General features: G+C 37.2%; 1 protein-coding gene across 2 annotated transcripts in view; it reads right to left on the bottom strand.

Annotated features, from left to right (window-relative positions):
- Positions 1-1,380: 1,380 nt before the first annotated feature.
- LOC110188260 (patj homolog) overlaps positions 1,381-16,396 on the bottom strand; it is a 29,524-nt gene continuing 14,508 nt past the window's right edge. For both annotated transcript variants that reach the window (XM_020957946.2, XM_020957947.2), the window contains one exon: positions 1,381-3,710. The gene's annotated coding sequence lies outside the window, so the exon portion shown is untranslated. The remainder of the gene's footprint in view (positions 3,711-16,396) is intronic.

Below are 16,396 nucleotides of genomic sequence, written 5' to 3'. Positions count from 1 at the left end.
GCTTTTCCACCTGTCGCCGCTTTAAAGGTTAGGTGCAAATTTGCACAAGTCGCGATAGAGGAACGTGCGAGGGTCGGGAAAATTCTGGTCGGTATTTACACGCATTTTCCATTTTTTAATTTGTGTTTTTATTTCACAGGCATTTTTTTCTTTCTCTTTTTCGTGTCCTCTGCGGTTTACGCATTCGGTTTGCATATTTTTGTATGTGAAAACGCAGACTAATGTAATTCAATTAATCTTCCAGGCAGTCTTCCTTGCAGATCCCCATTTTGTCCCTCCATTATGTACTTTTTTTTTGCCTCTCCACAAATTTTAATTACCATTTAACAGCTCTTGGCGGTGGGCTTAAGTTAAAAGGAGGAAAGTTTAAAGAAGGAAATGAAGTCAAAGTGTGTGATGTTACCCTTGCAGGGTATTATCAATTCAGTCAAAACTTTGCTACGCTGTGAAGGAGTCATCTCAGTAAATAATTATGATTAATAAGTAAATATGATCAGTAAATACTATGATCAGTAATTAACTATCTATGGCCAGTAAGTAAGTATTAGCAGTAAGAATTTATGATTAGAAACACTAATAAACAATGACTTGTAACTTTTGTAACACAACACATTTCTGAGACCTTCGGCAGAAGTCACTTCGTTCCGAGGATGTTAGAACCTGTTGGGAATCATATACACAGATGTGCGAGGTTCGTTTTGGAACAAATTTCAGAACAATAATTAACTATAATCAGTAAGTAACTATGATCAGTAAATAACTATAGACACTCCGAAGATTCTTCTTGGAGAGCGGCGATTTAATGGTTTGCAGGGAATGCTCTTGAAATGAAATACTCACCTTTATTAGTGTCCGTAATAAAACACTTAGAATCCAATGACGTGTACAATATTTTATCTGCTGTAAAATAAAAGCTTGTACCAGTACCCCCACGTATGTGAAATTTCATACCCAGACAAGGTCTCATCATAATACCATACCATCCCCTGGGTCTGTAGAATACCGATGCCGATACTCAATGGTGCCTATTCACTCCTCTTCGGTCCATTTCATGGCACTCTGCTCCCTTACCCTTTGGGCACTCCGATTCAATTACAATGCATCCATAAAACATGCCAACAACTAAATATATATTTTTCGAGTAATTTAGTCTGCAACACACAACACACACAGAAGCCAGCATCGTGGTTGCCCTGGCCCCTATGGTGGCTATGGAAATTGCACTCGATGCACTTTACGCCTCCGCACTTGCAGTTTCCCATTTGTTATTTCCATTTCCGGTTTATCAATTGATTGAGCAGCCCCACCCCACCAGCATTCGGAGTTGTCCCCAAACCTCTGTCCAGAAAAACTAAATGAAATTGCACACTCGAATGGATCTTTGTACGTGTATTAATACTTTTGTTATATTTTTCGCCTTTGGTTTTATTTAACGTTTCGTCAATTTACAAACTCTCGTTTCTAATGTCGTCTATGTATGTGTGAGTGAGTGTGTGTGTGTGTGTGTGTTAGCCAAATATGCATATTCATTTAAATTTTCATCTGCGTTGCCTTTCGTTTCGATTCGATTCGATTCACTTTCATCGTTACATTAAGTGTTGTTGTTTCATTGGTTTCATTTGCTTAGTCGTTTGCTTTAGTTAGTTGGTTTCTTTTTTTATTTTTGCTCAGACAGTTGGTTTTCCCCATTAATCTTTAGTGCTAAATGGTAAATTGTTTCATTCAGATATTATGCATCCTTGCATTGATGTGCGTGTACTTATAAACGTAAGTGTAAGTGTGATGGTAAGTATGATAGATGGGGGTTAGAGCATATATTACGTAATTATTGATATGGATTTTAACCCTTCATCATTTATGTAGAATTACGTAATATTTACCAACCCCTAGATAAATGTATAGATAGATAGTGTATCTGCATATATATTTGTTGTTTGAATTGCGTGGAACTTGTTCTCCCTTCATCATCAAAATATATAGTTTTCTTAAGCGAAAGTGCGCTTGAGTGTAGTCGAGTGTCTATGTCTTTGTGTTAATCGGTATACGTAATGGTTAGTGTGTTTCAAAACTACAAATATTTACCAAAATATTAAATAAATAAAAGTTAAGAAAGAATGTTAGCATCGAATTAAAACGAATTTAATAGTGATTTAATAAGAAAAGTAGCATCACATCACGAATAATTCGTAAATAGAATCTATTCAAAAATAAATACCTTATTATTTGTAGTTTTGAAACGCACTATATGTATTTATATCTTAGTTGATATATTTACTTTTCAGTTTTCAGTAATTTTAAGAAGCTTAAGCTTTCGAGCACTGATGTGTGTTCAAGAACCCTATATACAGATGAAATTGAAGTTTTGCTTAATAACGAAGAATTAAGTAACAGAAATTTAATAACAATGTAAACATTTCGAGATTCACTAAGAGTTATCAAATGTGTTCAAGCCTTGGTTTTGTGTTTTGGTTTCTTATTTTTTGTTTTCGTTTAAAATTAGTATCACTAACAAGCTTTTGTTTTACATTTCATATTTGCTATGCTCTGAGATGTGAGTGGATGATAAATCTAGAACCCTTTTTGGGGGATTCCCCTCACCGCACATCACCAATGTCTTATTTTCAATCTACTTTAGTTCAGTTTTTTTCGTGTAATCCTTGTCTGAGTGGGTGGTGTGTCTGCGTGTATGACTTGTTACTAGAGTTAAAGTTTTACTTTTGCTTGGTCGTCAATTGTAAATATATATTATTATAGGTATAGAATTTGTAGTATCTATAAATAGGTATATGTAACCGCTTATATGCACAACTAATCTCAAGAATCGATGCAATTCTGCAAATTTTCATTTCCTATACAATTTGAAAAATGTCCGAAGGACTTGAGTGTATCTACTTAGCCATCCTGCCACGCCCATTGACACAGCCTCCCCCCTTATAGCCGTGGCCTTACCTATTTAACTATATCGTATGTATATAAGGGATTTACAGGCTAGAAATTGTAAATTTATGCTACATAAAGTTGAAAAGGACAATAAAAATAGTCTCTTGAATATTTACAGCGGCATCTAGGGTGGAAGAGGAGGAGGTATTGCTTTCGGCTTTCGGTTTTTGGGTGTAGGTTTTTCTGGGTGGATATGTGGAAACTATCGGGGAGGGATTCTATCATTATTGCCATCGTGGCCTCGACATATGCATACTAAACTGGAAAAATGTATTGCAATATTTGTGTTTTGGATAAATTCCTCTTTTTTTTGTTTTTCTGTTTTGCGGAATTTCATGGTGTTTTTTGCTTCTCACCCCGTTGATATTGAACTTTATTTGATGTTGTCAACTTTTTTGTTATAGTTTTGCTGGCTGTTCTTGTTTCTTTTGTCCGCAGAAATTGTTATTAATAATTTATTGATACACATTTTGTGATATTTTTAGAATTTGCGTTGCGTGCCATTCCATTTATTTATTTATGCATTTTTAGTATTCGGGCTGTCATCGTGGCTGAGAGATGGTTATTTTACCTAGCTGGTGGTGTAGTTTGTGTGTAGTTAATCGATTCTGGCAATGTGCGGATTTGATTATACTATATACTATGTACAAATTGTTTCGCCGCTTCCGATTTATGCTGCAGACTTCTCCAGTTTGTTGCTTTCTTTTTTTTTATTTCCCATTTGGTGTTTGGTTGATGCTTTCACATTGCTGATATTAGGGTCATGAAATCTGCAAATATAGCGAAGCGAACAAATATGAAATTAGATTAGCGGTCGCTCGAAAATACAAACATAATTCCACGGCCTGTCGATAACAGACCATTGAATCTGCCACTTATTTGTCTAATATATATATACATATATAGTTATATAGAAGCATATGCTGCTGGTTTTGCATATCCGTTCAATGAATATCATAGTGACTGCAAATATTAAATTTGTGGTCAATCGTTAGACGTTTATTCACTTAGTGTGTGTGTGTGCCGGAGTATGTTTATTTGCCAGAAAAATGAAATGAAAATAACATTTTTAGTTTGTTTTATATAAAAGAGAGAAAAGCTTTGTTTAAACAACAATTTTATAACAAAAGAAAAAAAAATTTTAGAATAAAATAGAAAGCCTATCAAAAAACACTTTGAGTAATTGATTCTTTGCTTTAATTTAATTATTTTATATCTTGATTTAACTCTCTTGAACTAACTTATAAGACATATAAAAAAAGCTGCATGACCAGCTAATAATACCAATATATTATAATCTTTAATGTCACATTAGCCATAATTAAATATACTATTAAAAAAAAGGGTTCAATAAAGCATAATTTTTAATTCCATCATAAAATTCCATGATACCTCTTTACATTTATGATCTCTAAGACCTTTTAAATATTGCATAATCTTTACAGAATCATGAACTAACAAAATTTAATGGCTCCAATAAATTATGGTCATGGCAAACACACACACCCCCCCCCCCTCATATTAATGAACTTTTGCTGGCAATTAGCTCATATAAATTTATTACGCAATGCATGAGGGGTAATTTCCGGTAATGCGATTTGGAGGGAGCCTCGAACATATATAATCTACGGGCGCTATTTGGCAGCTGCCACTGTCAGGGCCGTTGCCATTGGCTCTCAACACTTTCCGGCCATGGCTCAGACTCATTTCGTATAATGGACCATTCAGTTATTTGTTATTAGCCCAAATGGGCATTCAAGAAACCTAAAAACCGGACGGAAAATATGGACCCAAAAATGTAACAGTGGCGGGCACCAGAAGAATCCAATCGATTTTGATAGTCGCAACCCAAAAAGGTTTTCTCCGGGGAGACATTGGATGAAGGTAAGGCTCGTACAGTACGTCACAAAATTATAATTTTTAGAAAATATACTAATTACTAAATATTAAATTAAAAATGAGATAACTTCAGGTAATATTTTATTTAATATGTGTCTCTTTGTGCTGATATATAGTAATCATTACCTCCTTATACCACTTACTGGCACTGTACAAGGAGGATTGTAAAAAAGGATAAAGAGGCCATGAATTTTCAGAACCTGACAATTTTTTAATCAACACCCAGATGGCCAACAGCAACAAATGGCCCGAAACAAACAAGAAAAAAAGGAACTCGGCTAGGAAATGTCGCTAAAGCAAATAATAAAAAAAGAACCAAAAAACAAATGCAAAATATTCTCTGGCAATTTTGGCACGTGCACGCCTCGCATTTGTTGTTCTTGTGGTTATTGTTATTGTTTAGTTGTTGTTGTTGTTGGCGATTGTGTGAACCTTGATTAACGCAACAGGATGGCAACAGGGGGGTTAAAGGTTTAAGGAGGGGGGCATTGGGGCAGGCAACATCAGGGGCAGGAATATTGTTGCTGTTTGCCAAATCTCTCGGCGCTGTCTCTCTAAATTTTAACTATGAATGTCCTGGGCCAACGACAACAACTGTAAATGTGCACTTGACAAAAAACAAATGGAAAAGGATGTGTGGGAAAATATATAGATATACCATTTTGAAGTAAGATGAAGTGAATTTGGTACTCCATTTTTTTTAGGTTTAATATAAAAGTAATTATTAATTTTGTTCAAGGGTGTACTACTAAAAGTTCAGGAAACTCAAAATCAAAAAGCTTTAAAGCATTTAATGTTGTAAATAAGAAAATTATAAGAAGCCATTTAGGTTAATAAGTATAATTTATATTTATTAAATTATACATAAATGCATTGAAAACATAATAATTAGGAATACATTTTTGTATATATTATATCTGGGAAATTTCTAAAAACTTTCAAGGCACACAAAGGACTTCTTAAACATTCTTAAGATCTAATAAAGCTTCTTCCTACATTCAAAAATCTACCTTTTTGACTTTTCTCTCTCAGCTAAAAATACCTCTTTAACGATACATATATATTTTTTTGCTCTCTAAGAACCTCAACTTAAGCAAAGTCATTAAAACTTAATTACTTGCAACTACATACAGTAGTTCGTATAGACTATTTGCAGAGTGTATTTGCCAGTTTGTGTATGGGGGCTGTTTGTGTGTGTGTGTGTGAGTTGGCAGTAAAATTTGTTTACCAAAACCTTCTTAGCTTGGCTTAGTAACCCCCGCACCGCCATTGTTTGTGTATTTGCATTTCGGCTCCTCTGGCTGCCTTGTGCCTTGTCCCCCCTAGAACCCCTAGGAACCCGAAAAGCGCCCGAAACCACCGAGTCACCCATCATGCCGCCCCCTTTGCCGACACCCCTTCACCTTCACCCCCTTTTTGGGGGTGTGAAATTTCATGCATATATGTATGTATCTCTCTATGAGTGCTGGTGTGTGTGTGTGTGTGTGTTAGCCAGTGTTCGTTATATAGAGTTCGTGCCTCGCCTTTGGCCTTTTTGCAGCTTTTGCTTTTTAGCCACTTTTGTTTGCCTTGCTGTTGTTGCCTTTGTTTGCCGGTCTCCATCTCCATCTCCTTGTTCCCGGTTCCTGCTTCCTTAGCTTTCGGTCCCGGACAGCCTCGAGTCTTTTGACCAGGTTGGCAAAAGGAAGCAGAGCAGAGCGTCGCCTTAATACATCTCAAGTAAGTGAAATGTAAATCGTTTTTCCACCACTTTTCTAGCTTTCATAAAAGTGCATGCGGGCAGGATCGTGTTTAAGAAAAGAAAATATATTTTTTTATAACTTAAAATATATTTTATAAATCTAAAGAAAACGGAGTTTATATTTCAATAACCCTTTAGTTGTACCTTCTGGTAAATTATGTTAATATTCTGATTCCTTTGCGGAGAGTGGAAGTTTCTCTTGAATTTATACATTTTCACTTCTAAAAAATGTAACTTGCAAAAAGAATATTTTTATTTATGTACAAATTCATTAATAAAACCTAATCTGGTAGAAGTAAATCCCTAAAAATATAATATTTTCCAGAAAATATCTCCATCAACTGTCTCCAAGAGGTTTGTTTTTTGTATATAATATAACATTGCTCTTTGATCAAAAATAGGTTTTCAGTAGATCAGTAAAGTTCTAATCGAACGATGTAATCTTCGTAGCGATTTGTTATATTTCTATAAACAAAAATCTATATACAATTTAAGATTAAATAATAATAAACACTTAGTCAAGCAAGTGTTATATAATCTCACAGCCTCAGGTGCAGGGTAATACCCGGTCGAGGTCAGAACATTTAAGCCATCATGCTCTTGCCAGAATTTTATGTGTCACCGCAGACAGCGGCGTCAGATGGGGATTTAGGGAAAGTTGGAAAGGTGGAACGTTGAAATATATGAAACTAGCCGCAGCTGCAACTGTGGCCATGGGGTGGCAGGAATCTCGGACTCGGCTTTTTTTTTTGTTGACGGTACCGCAATGTGGAACGTGTTATGCAAATCTGGTCGGAATTGTAGGTAGGTATGTTTTCCCTACCGGTATTTGGCCAGCGATGAGCTCTGTTGACCATCTGCAACGCCAACGGTGGTGGCATCACAAAACAATTTAGCCACTCCGCTCCGCAACACTCAGCACTTTTTGCGCCCCTATTTGATTCACTAAAAATGGTAATTTGAATTGCAAAAAGTCCATTGTTTCGTGCTTATTGCTCCTTTCATGTTTACCTCTGCCGCCAAGCAATTAGCAATGCAATGAGGGAGAGCCTTCCGGGCCGGGTTGTCGCATTAAAAATGATATCCTAAGTAGATCGTACAAATTGCTCGCAATTATATTTAATAGCCGTTCAAGTGGGAGCCGTAAACGTGGCTGCGACTGCTAATGGGATGGGTTCTTGAGACGACGCCCGTCGACCCCGTCCATTCCGATTCGCTGCTCAAAGGCAAAAGCAATTTATCAAAAATCGGTCAAGAACACTCGGGAAAAGGAAATGGGAAAAGCGTGACCTTTTGCCATGGAAGAAAAACTGACATGAACTGTTGTTTCTGATGGTGGTTGCCATTGAGAAATAATTGCAAATGCACTTGGTATAAGTTATCTTAAAGATATATAGTGCGGGATAAGTAATTTAAATGAGTCAAGGCACGATAAACTTTCATTCAACATGGGAAATACATCTAACAACTAATTGTTAAAGCTCTTAAAACATTTATCGAATAACTTTCCTTAGTTTTATGTATCCCCCTGAGTTAATTGTAGACTGCTGGGAACTTTTAAACTTAACAAGAGAGAGCACTAGGTCAGGCATATGGTATAATAAATGAAGCACATGTCCAATCACTTGTGCCATTTTGTTCGCCAATCAAAGTTTTCACAGTACTTGGATATGAAAAAAAAGACGAAACAAAAGGGGGAAAAACTGAAAAGTTTTGTGAACTTTCTGCAGGCCAACTTATCGACGGTCTTCGGGCCACAAAACAATCAAAGTGGCACCAATGGCCTCCCCCCCAAAATGGGGCGTAGGGCCATGTGGGCGTGGCGGCACACATTCGAGGGTAAACAATAAACTTCAATTATGAATATTTGAGGAACCCAACAAGCAGGAAGGAGGCAAAGTGCAGGAGCGAACGAGTTGAAACACGCTCAAGGTGCGACACCGGCAGGAAAAGGACAAAGTTTTGCGGCAACTCTCCGTGGGAAACTGGGAAAACTTCGGTGCAAAGAAGGTGAGGACAGGTCAGGAGCAACGAATTGACTTTGATCTTGGTCCTCTCTCCACTCTCTGCCATTGTTTGCCATTGAAACGCAAATAATAGAGGGCAAAATTAAACAAGCGCTCCTCGAGTTTTGGCGCAATTAAATTGAATTTGCTTTCGGCTTAATGGCCATAATAAGCCCGGTCGCCCAGTCCCGCCGTCACTTGGCCCTGGCCTTGCTAATTAATAATTAAATTAAATCCGTCCGTCGCCGGAGCCGTAAAAGTATTAATTGCTGTCCACAAATCTGGCTTAGTTCAATCTCCCCAAGTGGCCAATAACCAACCAACCAACCCACTGGCCCAAAGCCCGTCAATCTTTCATTCCCAAAGTGTTGCCTTGTTGCTTCCGGTGGCGGCAGCTCGAGAACCAATTGCACATCCCGGCAAACCCAAGGAGTGCCACAGCACACCGAGATTGGATTGGGCGATAATAAAAAATGAGCAATGCTCCCCACCTCGATGTTATACGATCCCAGGCAACCGAAGGTTCTGGCAGGAGCTGGTAGGAGCTGGGTGGCGGCGACTCTTCCGTTTCCCGTTGGACAACTTCCGGTGGCAGCAGTTTGGCGCCATGTCATATTGACAGCCTCCACACGGTCTTATTAATATTGAACTAACGTGTTACGGGTGTGTTTGTGTATGCTTGGCCTCCCAATGGCCGCATAAAATGCTTTAGCAATATGGAAGTGGGGAGTTTCACTCAAACTACACGGAAAGAAAATAGTCAGAGTCAAATTTCATACTTAAATGTTACAATTATACAGGGAAAGTTTATTTAGGTAGATTAAAAAAATTTATAGGGGTTAAAAACTCTTAAAACATGGTCTGAAAGTATTTTTTATGTACCAAAATTAGTATTAATTTATTTATTTAAGGATGCAAAGAAGAGTTTTATAAAGAATCTATAATTTTTCAAGGCACTCTGATGTGTTTTAAAATGAAGAATTCTTTCGGAAATAAAGAGGAAAACAATCATTGGAAGAGCCACTGAAAATCTAAAGGATTACTGAATATCATACAGATACAAGTAAAGACATATTTAGCATTCTACAATTATTTTACCTTGGAATATAATTTTATTTTTCCTTTCAGTGCACAACGCGTGATAAACATCCGCTGAAGGTATGAGAGAATAAAGACAGAGATCCGAAATTGTATTGCAATAAAATGATTTATTTGGCCATATTTCCATTCGACAGGAACCAGGGACTTCAGCGGAGTCCAACTAAAACTGGATGTGGAGCCACTGACAATGTTGTGAAATATGCCATTGTCTTATGGCACGCGTCAAGGACGGGACCTGTATGGCTCCTATGTGTGAGTGTGTGGCAGGACTCATAAAAACGTAATAATTCCATTGGCGAAAAGGCCAGCCTAGACATGGCATGTGGAGTGTGTTGATAAGACCGCACACGGCCGTAGCAACAGATTTCGCATCCACCAGGACCTTGGTCGGGGTCTCCCTTGGACTTGTGTTATGTCATCCGTTCCTTCGTTTTATTGCAGCCGCAACTTTTATTAAATCGCCATGAGGAATATAACCGAAGGAGTGGCCCAAAAAGAGACGGGGGAAGGAATACATTTTTTGACTGCCCTGAAAGGACCCAAAAAGAAAAAGAAGCAAAAAAACTGAAACCTTATCTGCAAATGTCGTTTGCCTTCCTGCCTCTTTTTTTTCTTTAACGATCCGCATCCGGATGATTGGCGGAACGAGTGAAGTGAAGGAAAGGATTCACTTTGGCCTGCCTTTAATGGCCTTAAAATAGCCTGCCATGAATGCTATTTGCCGGGTTTATCAACGGCAATTGGGCCAAGCCATTGACGTAGATAAATTTAATTTACCTTCTATTTGGCTTGTCGATTTATTTGCGAGTATATATGGTATGCTGATTTTGAAAACGAATTTGTTTTTGATGGAACAATAACAACGAATTTCGTGTAGCGGGGGCTTATCAAAGGCCAAATTGAGTTAAGCCATCTTCCAGCAGCATCCGATTGCCAAGGGAGTCGCTTGATTTCCTTTGACAGGTCACGGTGGCGTATGAGCAACATATCACGCATACGACATGGTATCCGAAATACACTCAATTCGTAGAGTCAACGTTTCAAGCACGCTTCATCAATGCCATCATTATGCAATGGCATTCTAAATATGCATTTTCATTTGATTTCCCCACTGATGTCAGCGATTGCATTCGCATAATGTCCGTTTATTTGCTTTTCACAAATTATTCCGGCTGAGAGGCCTGTGAAAATAATGCAAAATTAAATTTAGCCGCTTTCCTAAAATAATAATTCACCTCTATGACATTTATTCGAAAATTAATTTATAGTAGAAACAGAAAAAAAACAATTTGTATGTAGAAATACAATAGAAATAGGGAAAACAATAATACACTTGTCCGAAATTGATTGGAAAATTACTTGATTATTATTTATTGCTACTAAATAGAAAGTATTTACAGAAATAGAATGGAAACAGAAGGGCAGGTCAAAGGCATTTGAAAGGCAATCACTTAATCAATTTTTGAACCGCATTTGGGGCATAGAAAAGCCTTCAATTTTCTTTTTTTTTTTTAATAATTAATTGAGGGACAACAAGCAGGTAGGCAACGGGGTAAAGGTAATATAATGGCATTTTAATTACAAAAACCGAAACGTAACGAAAAGACCATAAAGGCATGGCCTTCGCTATTCAACCATTTTGTTGTTGCTGTTGTTGTTATTATTATTATTATTATTGTTGTTGTTCTTGTTGTAGCTTGTTACAAATGGCCAAGCTATAAATTGTCGGAGCCATAGTGTCCATCATGTTGAAATGCTTGAATTTTTCATCGCTTGCATTTCAATTTCATGGCCAGCCATTAAAATTGACAGGCTACCACCGCACACACACTCCCTCGACTGAACGCCCCCGAAAATGTGTTGAGGGAAAGATATATACATTTATATATGTATATAGAGGGTGGAGAAAAAAATAAAGAAAAATAAAAGTGACAGTAGGAAAATGTACTATAAAAAGAGTCGTGTCTACGAAGCAAGAAACCCAAAAAGGGTTCGAACTTGTATTGGTTTCGTTTCTGAATGCTGTTTGATGGGGTGTCCCAAAAATATATATAGTTGAGATATTCATATGCTTAAAGCCTTTTAGTTTTTAGTAGAACATCCTTTAATCTTATATTATAAATAGTATATAGATTTGATTCATAAATTTTGAAACCAGGGTATTCACACATTTAAACCATTCAAGTATTCCTCCCTCAACTGTTGTCAATTTCTCGTTGCTCCCTTTGCTGGTCTCACTTTTCCTCTTGTTTGGTGCTGTTTTTGCTCAGCATTTTTTATTTTCTTTTGTATCCTTGTTGTTTCGCAATCCAAGCGCGATTGAGTTTGGCTTCTTCTTCTCTGTGAAAATCTGCTGATTTTTTTCGCTGCTCGTTCTGTGCAGTAATTTCCCTGCGTTGCCGTTTCCTGCTGCCTGGCAGTGCCTTAAAAGCATGTTGCATAATTTACGCGATGCGAACTGCCAACTGCCGGGGTCTAAACCGGGTTGGGTTCAGCTGATTTGCCTTTTGCTTGGCTTTTGGATTTTGATTTTGATCCGGCTCCGGTTGCTCCCAGGGATTTTGGACCCCAAAAAGTATGCCACGCTCGGTTTGAAGTGTTTCTTTGCATTTAAGATATAAGGCTGCAACAGCTACGGGCACTCAGATTTGCTAAACTAGCCGTGGAAACGGCTAATGTCAGCGGCAATTACGTATTCATGGTTCACCAGGAATTTTCTCTTTGCCTTACCAGCTGGAAATTGGTTAGTTAAATCCATAAAATCTCCTTCATTTCTCCCTGTGTAGTCTATAAATCTGACAATTACCGAGTGTGCCGGGGATTCAGGCGATTGATTTATCGCTCGATTGAAACAATTTGATCTGGATGCGCTTGACAGTCGCTTGATTTACGCAAGTGACAAACATCGGATAATCGGCTGGCAGACATCAGCCATCAAATGTGTCCACCCAACCTCCCAAAAAGTCGATGACTTCGTGATTAACCTTCTACTGGCCCCATCGTCCACAGGGAATTCGCACTCAGCGCGATGGCAATATTAAATTTATGCTCGCTAAACTTTATAATTAATTACATTCGCATAATAAACGAACTTAAATATGAAAATGAAGTGCAAATACAAGCAGCCCAAACAGGGAAGGTGCTTAAATTGGATGGGGATGCGATGTTGTTGAAACTTGTCAGCAGAACAAGCAGCTCCACTCCTTCCACTGACAATTTAATGGCGCTTACATGAAATTAATTTCCACAAAATCAATTTCAATTTGGAATATACTGGGTGTGATAAAAGTGTAAAAAAGAGGCTAAAAATTGAACTAATATGGCTGGAAAGGGGACAGTGATTTCCGTTGTTGTGTAATTGCGGCGTGGCTGTCAAATTTGCTTTTAAATACAAATTGATGAAACATCAAAAGTGCATTTTGTTAAAAGTCATCCATACTTGTATCAAATGTTGTGCAAGTGATTAGGCATTAAATATTTAAAGTCCTGAATATTTATTAAACTTTACTAATTGCTTTTCAAATGAAGAAGATTTAGATTTCTAAAACAACTTTTTTTTTTAAATGTATTCCATTGAATGTATTTAAATGTGGCTTAAACAATGCTATAATATGCTAGCCTTTTGGGGCATACGAATATTAGTCCTTCGCTTGTGTGTGTGCATGTGGTATTATGGTGGCTGCTATATGGTTTACACCAACAATAATACAATTTCCCCATGACAGGATAATGTGCACGAGAGGCCTGGCTCCAAGGAGCACACTTACACACAGATGCACGATTGCCTGGATTAGTCGTGTGGCATGTTAGGTACCCTCTGGCTTCCTCCACATCTCGCCTTCCCTTCCGAGGATAATATCATCATCAATCAGGACAAAACAGATCCGATATGCATGTGTTGTACGCACTGGCAAACGATACTCTCGGGTACGCCAATTTGTAGGCACAAATCAAAGGATATTCCCGGAGGTGAAAGTACTTGTATGTCTCCTATATATTATCCATAGTTTATATATATGTGATCGGATCCTGCAGGGGTCAGCAGTAATTTAGAGTCAAATTTAATTGGGTTTGGAGTATCTTATTCCATGAATTTTATAATTCAAGCAGCCCAAACAGGGAAGTTAAGTTAGTTGGTTAGTTAGTTTATGCATTCTACATGATTTTAGATATTTAATTTCACCCATAATTAATCTGCATTCTGCTTTCGATAGTTTATCTTCAAACTTATTTGTATGAATTCACTATTATTTAACTTTTTTAAGAGCTGAGCAAACTTTCATTTATATGCCGCATAAGTGAACAGCAAATAGTTAGATAAAAATGCACTTAAATTTGAGTCAGTCTCAAATATCTCATGTGTGTGTGATGTGTGTGTGTGCTCTTAAAAAATTTCAATGCCTGCTTTCAGGCAGCGAAACCGGCTAAAGTGGAAAAACAAAGTCGAAGGGAGATAGCCTCGGGGCCAAGCCTATGCAAATGGGATCCGAGACCCAAGCTCATGGTAATTGAATCACGCTGCGAGTTGTAAGCGACTTGTAATGCATTTCCCCCTACTCCACCCCCTTCAATTTCACCCGAAAGGGCCCCAGGCTGGCCATTAGAAAAGTGCACAAGTGTACGGTAGATGGGTGGGTGATGGGTGGTGGATGGTGGCATTTCTGTTTGACAAACGGCATTTCAATGCTTTCAACGCACACGCAAACTAGCAAACAAACAAACAAATAACAAATATCATTACAGCGACTTACACATGCAAACGGCAGGCAGGCTGGAAACTATACAGAAACACATACAGCTAAGGTCAAGATAATAAAAAATTATATAAAATATAGCAATATAGAAATCCCCAGCATTACTAGGGATTATTTGGCTTAAAGAAAATACTAAATAAAACCTAGAACCTAGTTAAACTTTCACCATAAATTTTATTAAATTAGATTTGCATCCTAAATTTCTTATTACTATTTTCTTAACCTCTACTGTTTGCACGTATATACATACATGCACACTCGAAAGGATATGAAAGCCGGCGACGACAACGAGCATACATAAAAGATGAAGAAAAATTGCATATAAATACGGAAAACACTTGCCACGGGGGGTTCGGGGGCGGGAGAAGGCGAAAAAGGAGTGCTGGTGGTGGGGCAGGAGGCTGATATGATGGTGATGAGAGAGCTGCTTGCGATTGTCAAGAGGATGTTCGGATGGGAGGCGAAGACAAGCCATCCGCCGCCGCTGTCACTTCGATTGAACTTGCCATGGCGTATACGTAATTTATGCATCTATCTGCATACAGTCAAGCATGGCTAAGAAAAACATGGAACAAGATTGTATTTTTTTTGAAAATTCGTAATATTTTGTCAGTTGAATAGAAGGTGAAATTTCAAGGAATTTTACAAGTAAAAGCCACACTTACAGAAGCACAACTGTTTGGAGTTTTAGGTATGTAAAAGACATATCCTTAAGTGTACACTGTATGCATACATCGCATAAATATATGTACATATATCATCTTGCCTCTTCTAATACATCTTCATGTCGAAAGAATTTTCACGTTGACACCAACAACAATAACTGGGAAATAGCATTACAAAAAAATAGTGAATATGAAAATATGAATAAAACGAATAATGGGGGTAAGTTTAAAATGGAAGGCATTAAACTCACAAGGGGCAATATCAACACGTACTACATCGAATGATATTAAAACGATTGCGAAAGGAAAAAAATTGGAAAAGCTATAGTTTTTCAGGCTTTAAGTACTGGTTTAAAGTTTAATAATAGGTATTTTCTTGTGTCATAAATACTCAAAAAGTCTACTTAGTTATAACTAATACTCCTTTGGATTTGAATAATTTAAATGCATTATTACTCAAAATAAAACCTTAGAAAAATCTTATATAGATTTATATTAAAAAGCTTTGTCCAAGACGCTTTTCCAATGTCCCAACAATCCTGACTGACACTCTGGTAAGATATTATTAAGCTGCCCGAAAGGATTTTCCACGCTGCTTATTCCCTCTTTGTATCTATCTTTATTTTCTTTATTTATTTCACAGTATTTCTTCTTTGACACCTTCTTATTGTTCGAAGGGTTAAGTCTGTGACATTTTGCTATATTCTACATTTTAATTTAAATGCTCAAGCATTTTCTATGTTTGCTGTTGGCTTAGAGCGAAAGCTGCAATAACAATCACATCAAGAGCAGATATTGCATCAACAGTCGTACCTTGAACATAGCAACATATTTACACTTTAATAGAAATCGCAATATATCTTAGTTATATTTTAAAATATGTGTTAGTTTATGGTATTTATTTTGCAGTTAGTTAGAGTTACTTTAAAGCATAATATATTATAATATATAAGCGAAGATGTAATAATATTGTTAAAATACAAATGATGTATTTCTTAAAGTTATTTAATTATATATGTATATTTTTAGACCTATACAAAATCTTTTAGAAAGCATATAATCACTATCTGTATTATTATATTTTCTATAAATAATGTCTTTAAGTCTTGGTTTATAGACTTTAATTGTAACTTTCCTCGTGAGGTAGATGATAACCATTTCTCCTCCATCAGTTCCACTGGCAATGCGTAAACGTTAAACTGCTGTGCAAACTGTGACCAAGGAGTGGGGATGGGTTTGAGGATACAACCAGATATGGATGAGGGGCAGAAAAGGATGCAGAAGACGGAT

Source organism: Drosophila serrata, unplaced genomic scaffold, assembly GCF_035046125.1.
Source record: "Drosophila serrata isolate PLE 108 unplaced genomic scaffold, ASM3504612v1 contig_241, whole genome shotgun sequence".
NCBI classification, from domain to species: Eukaryota; Metazoa; Arthropoda; class Insecta; order Diptera; family Drosophilidae; genus Drosophila; species Drosophila serrata.
Note: the sequence above shows the minus strand (reverse complement) of the source record. Positions and strands in the feature narration are given on the sequence as shown.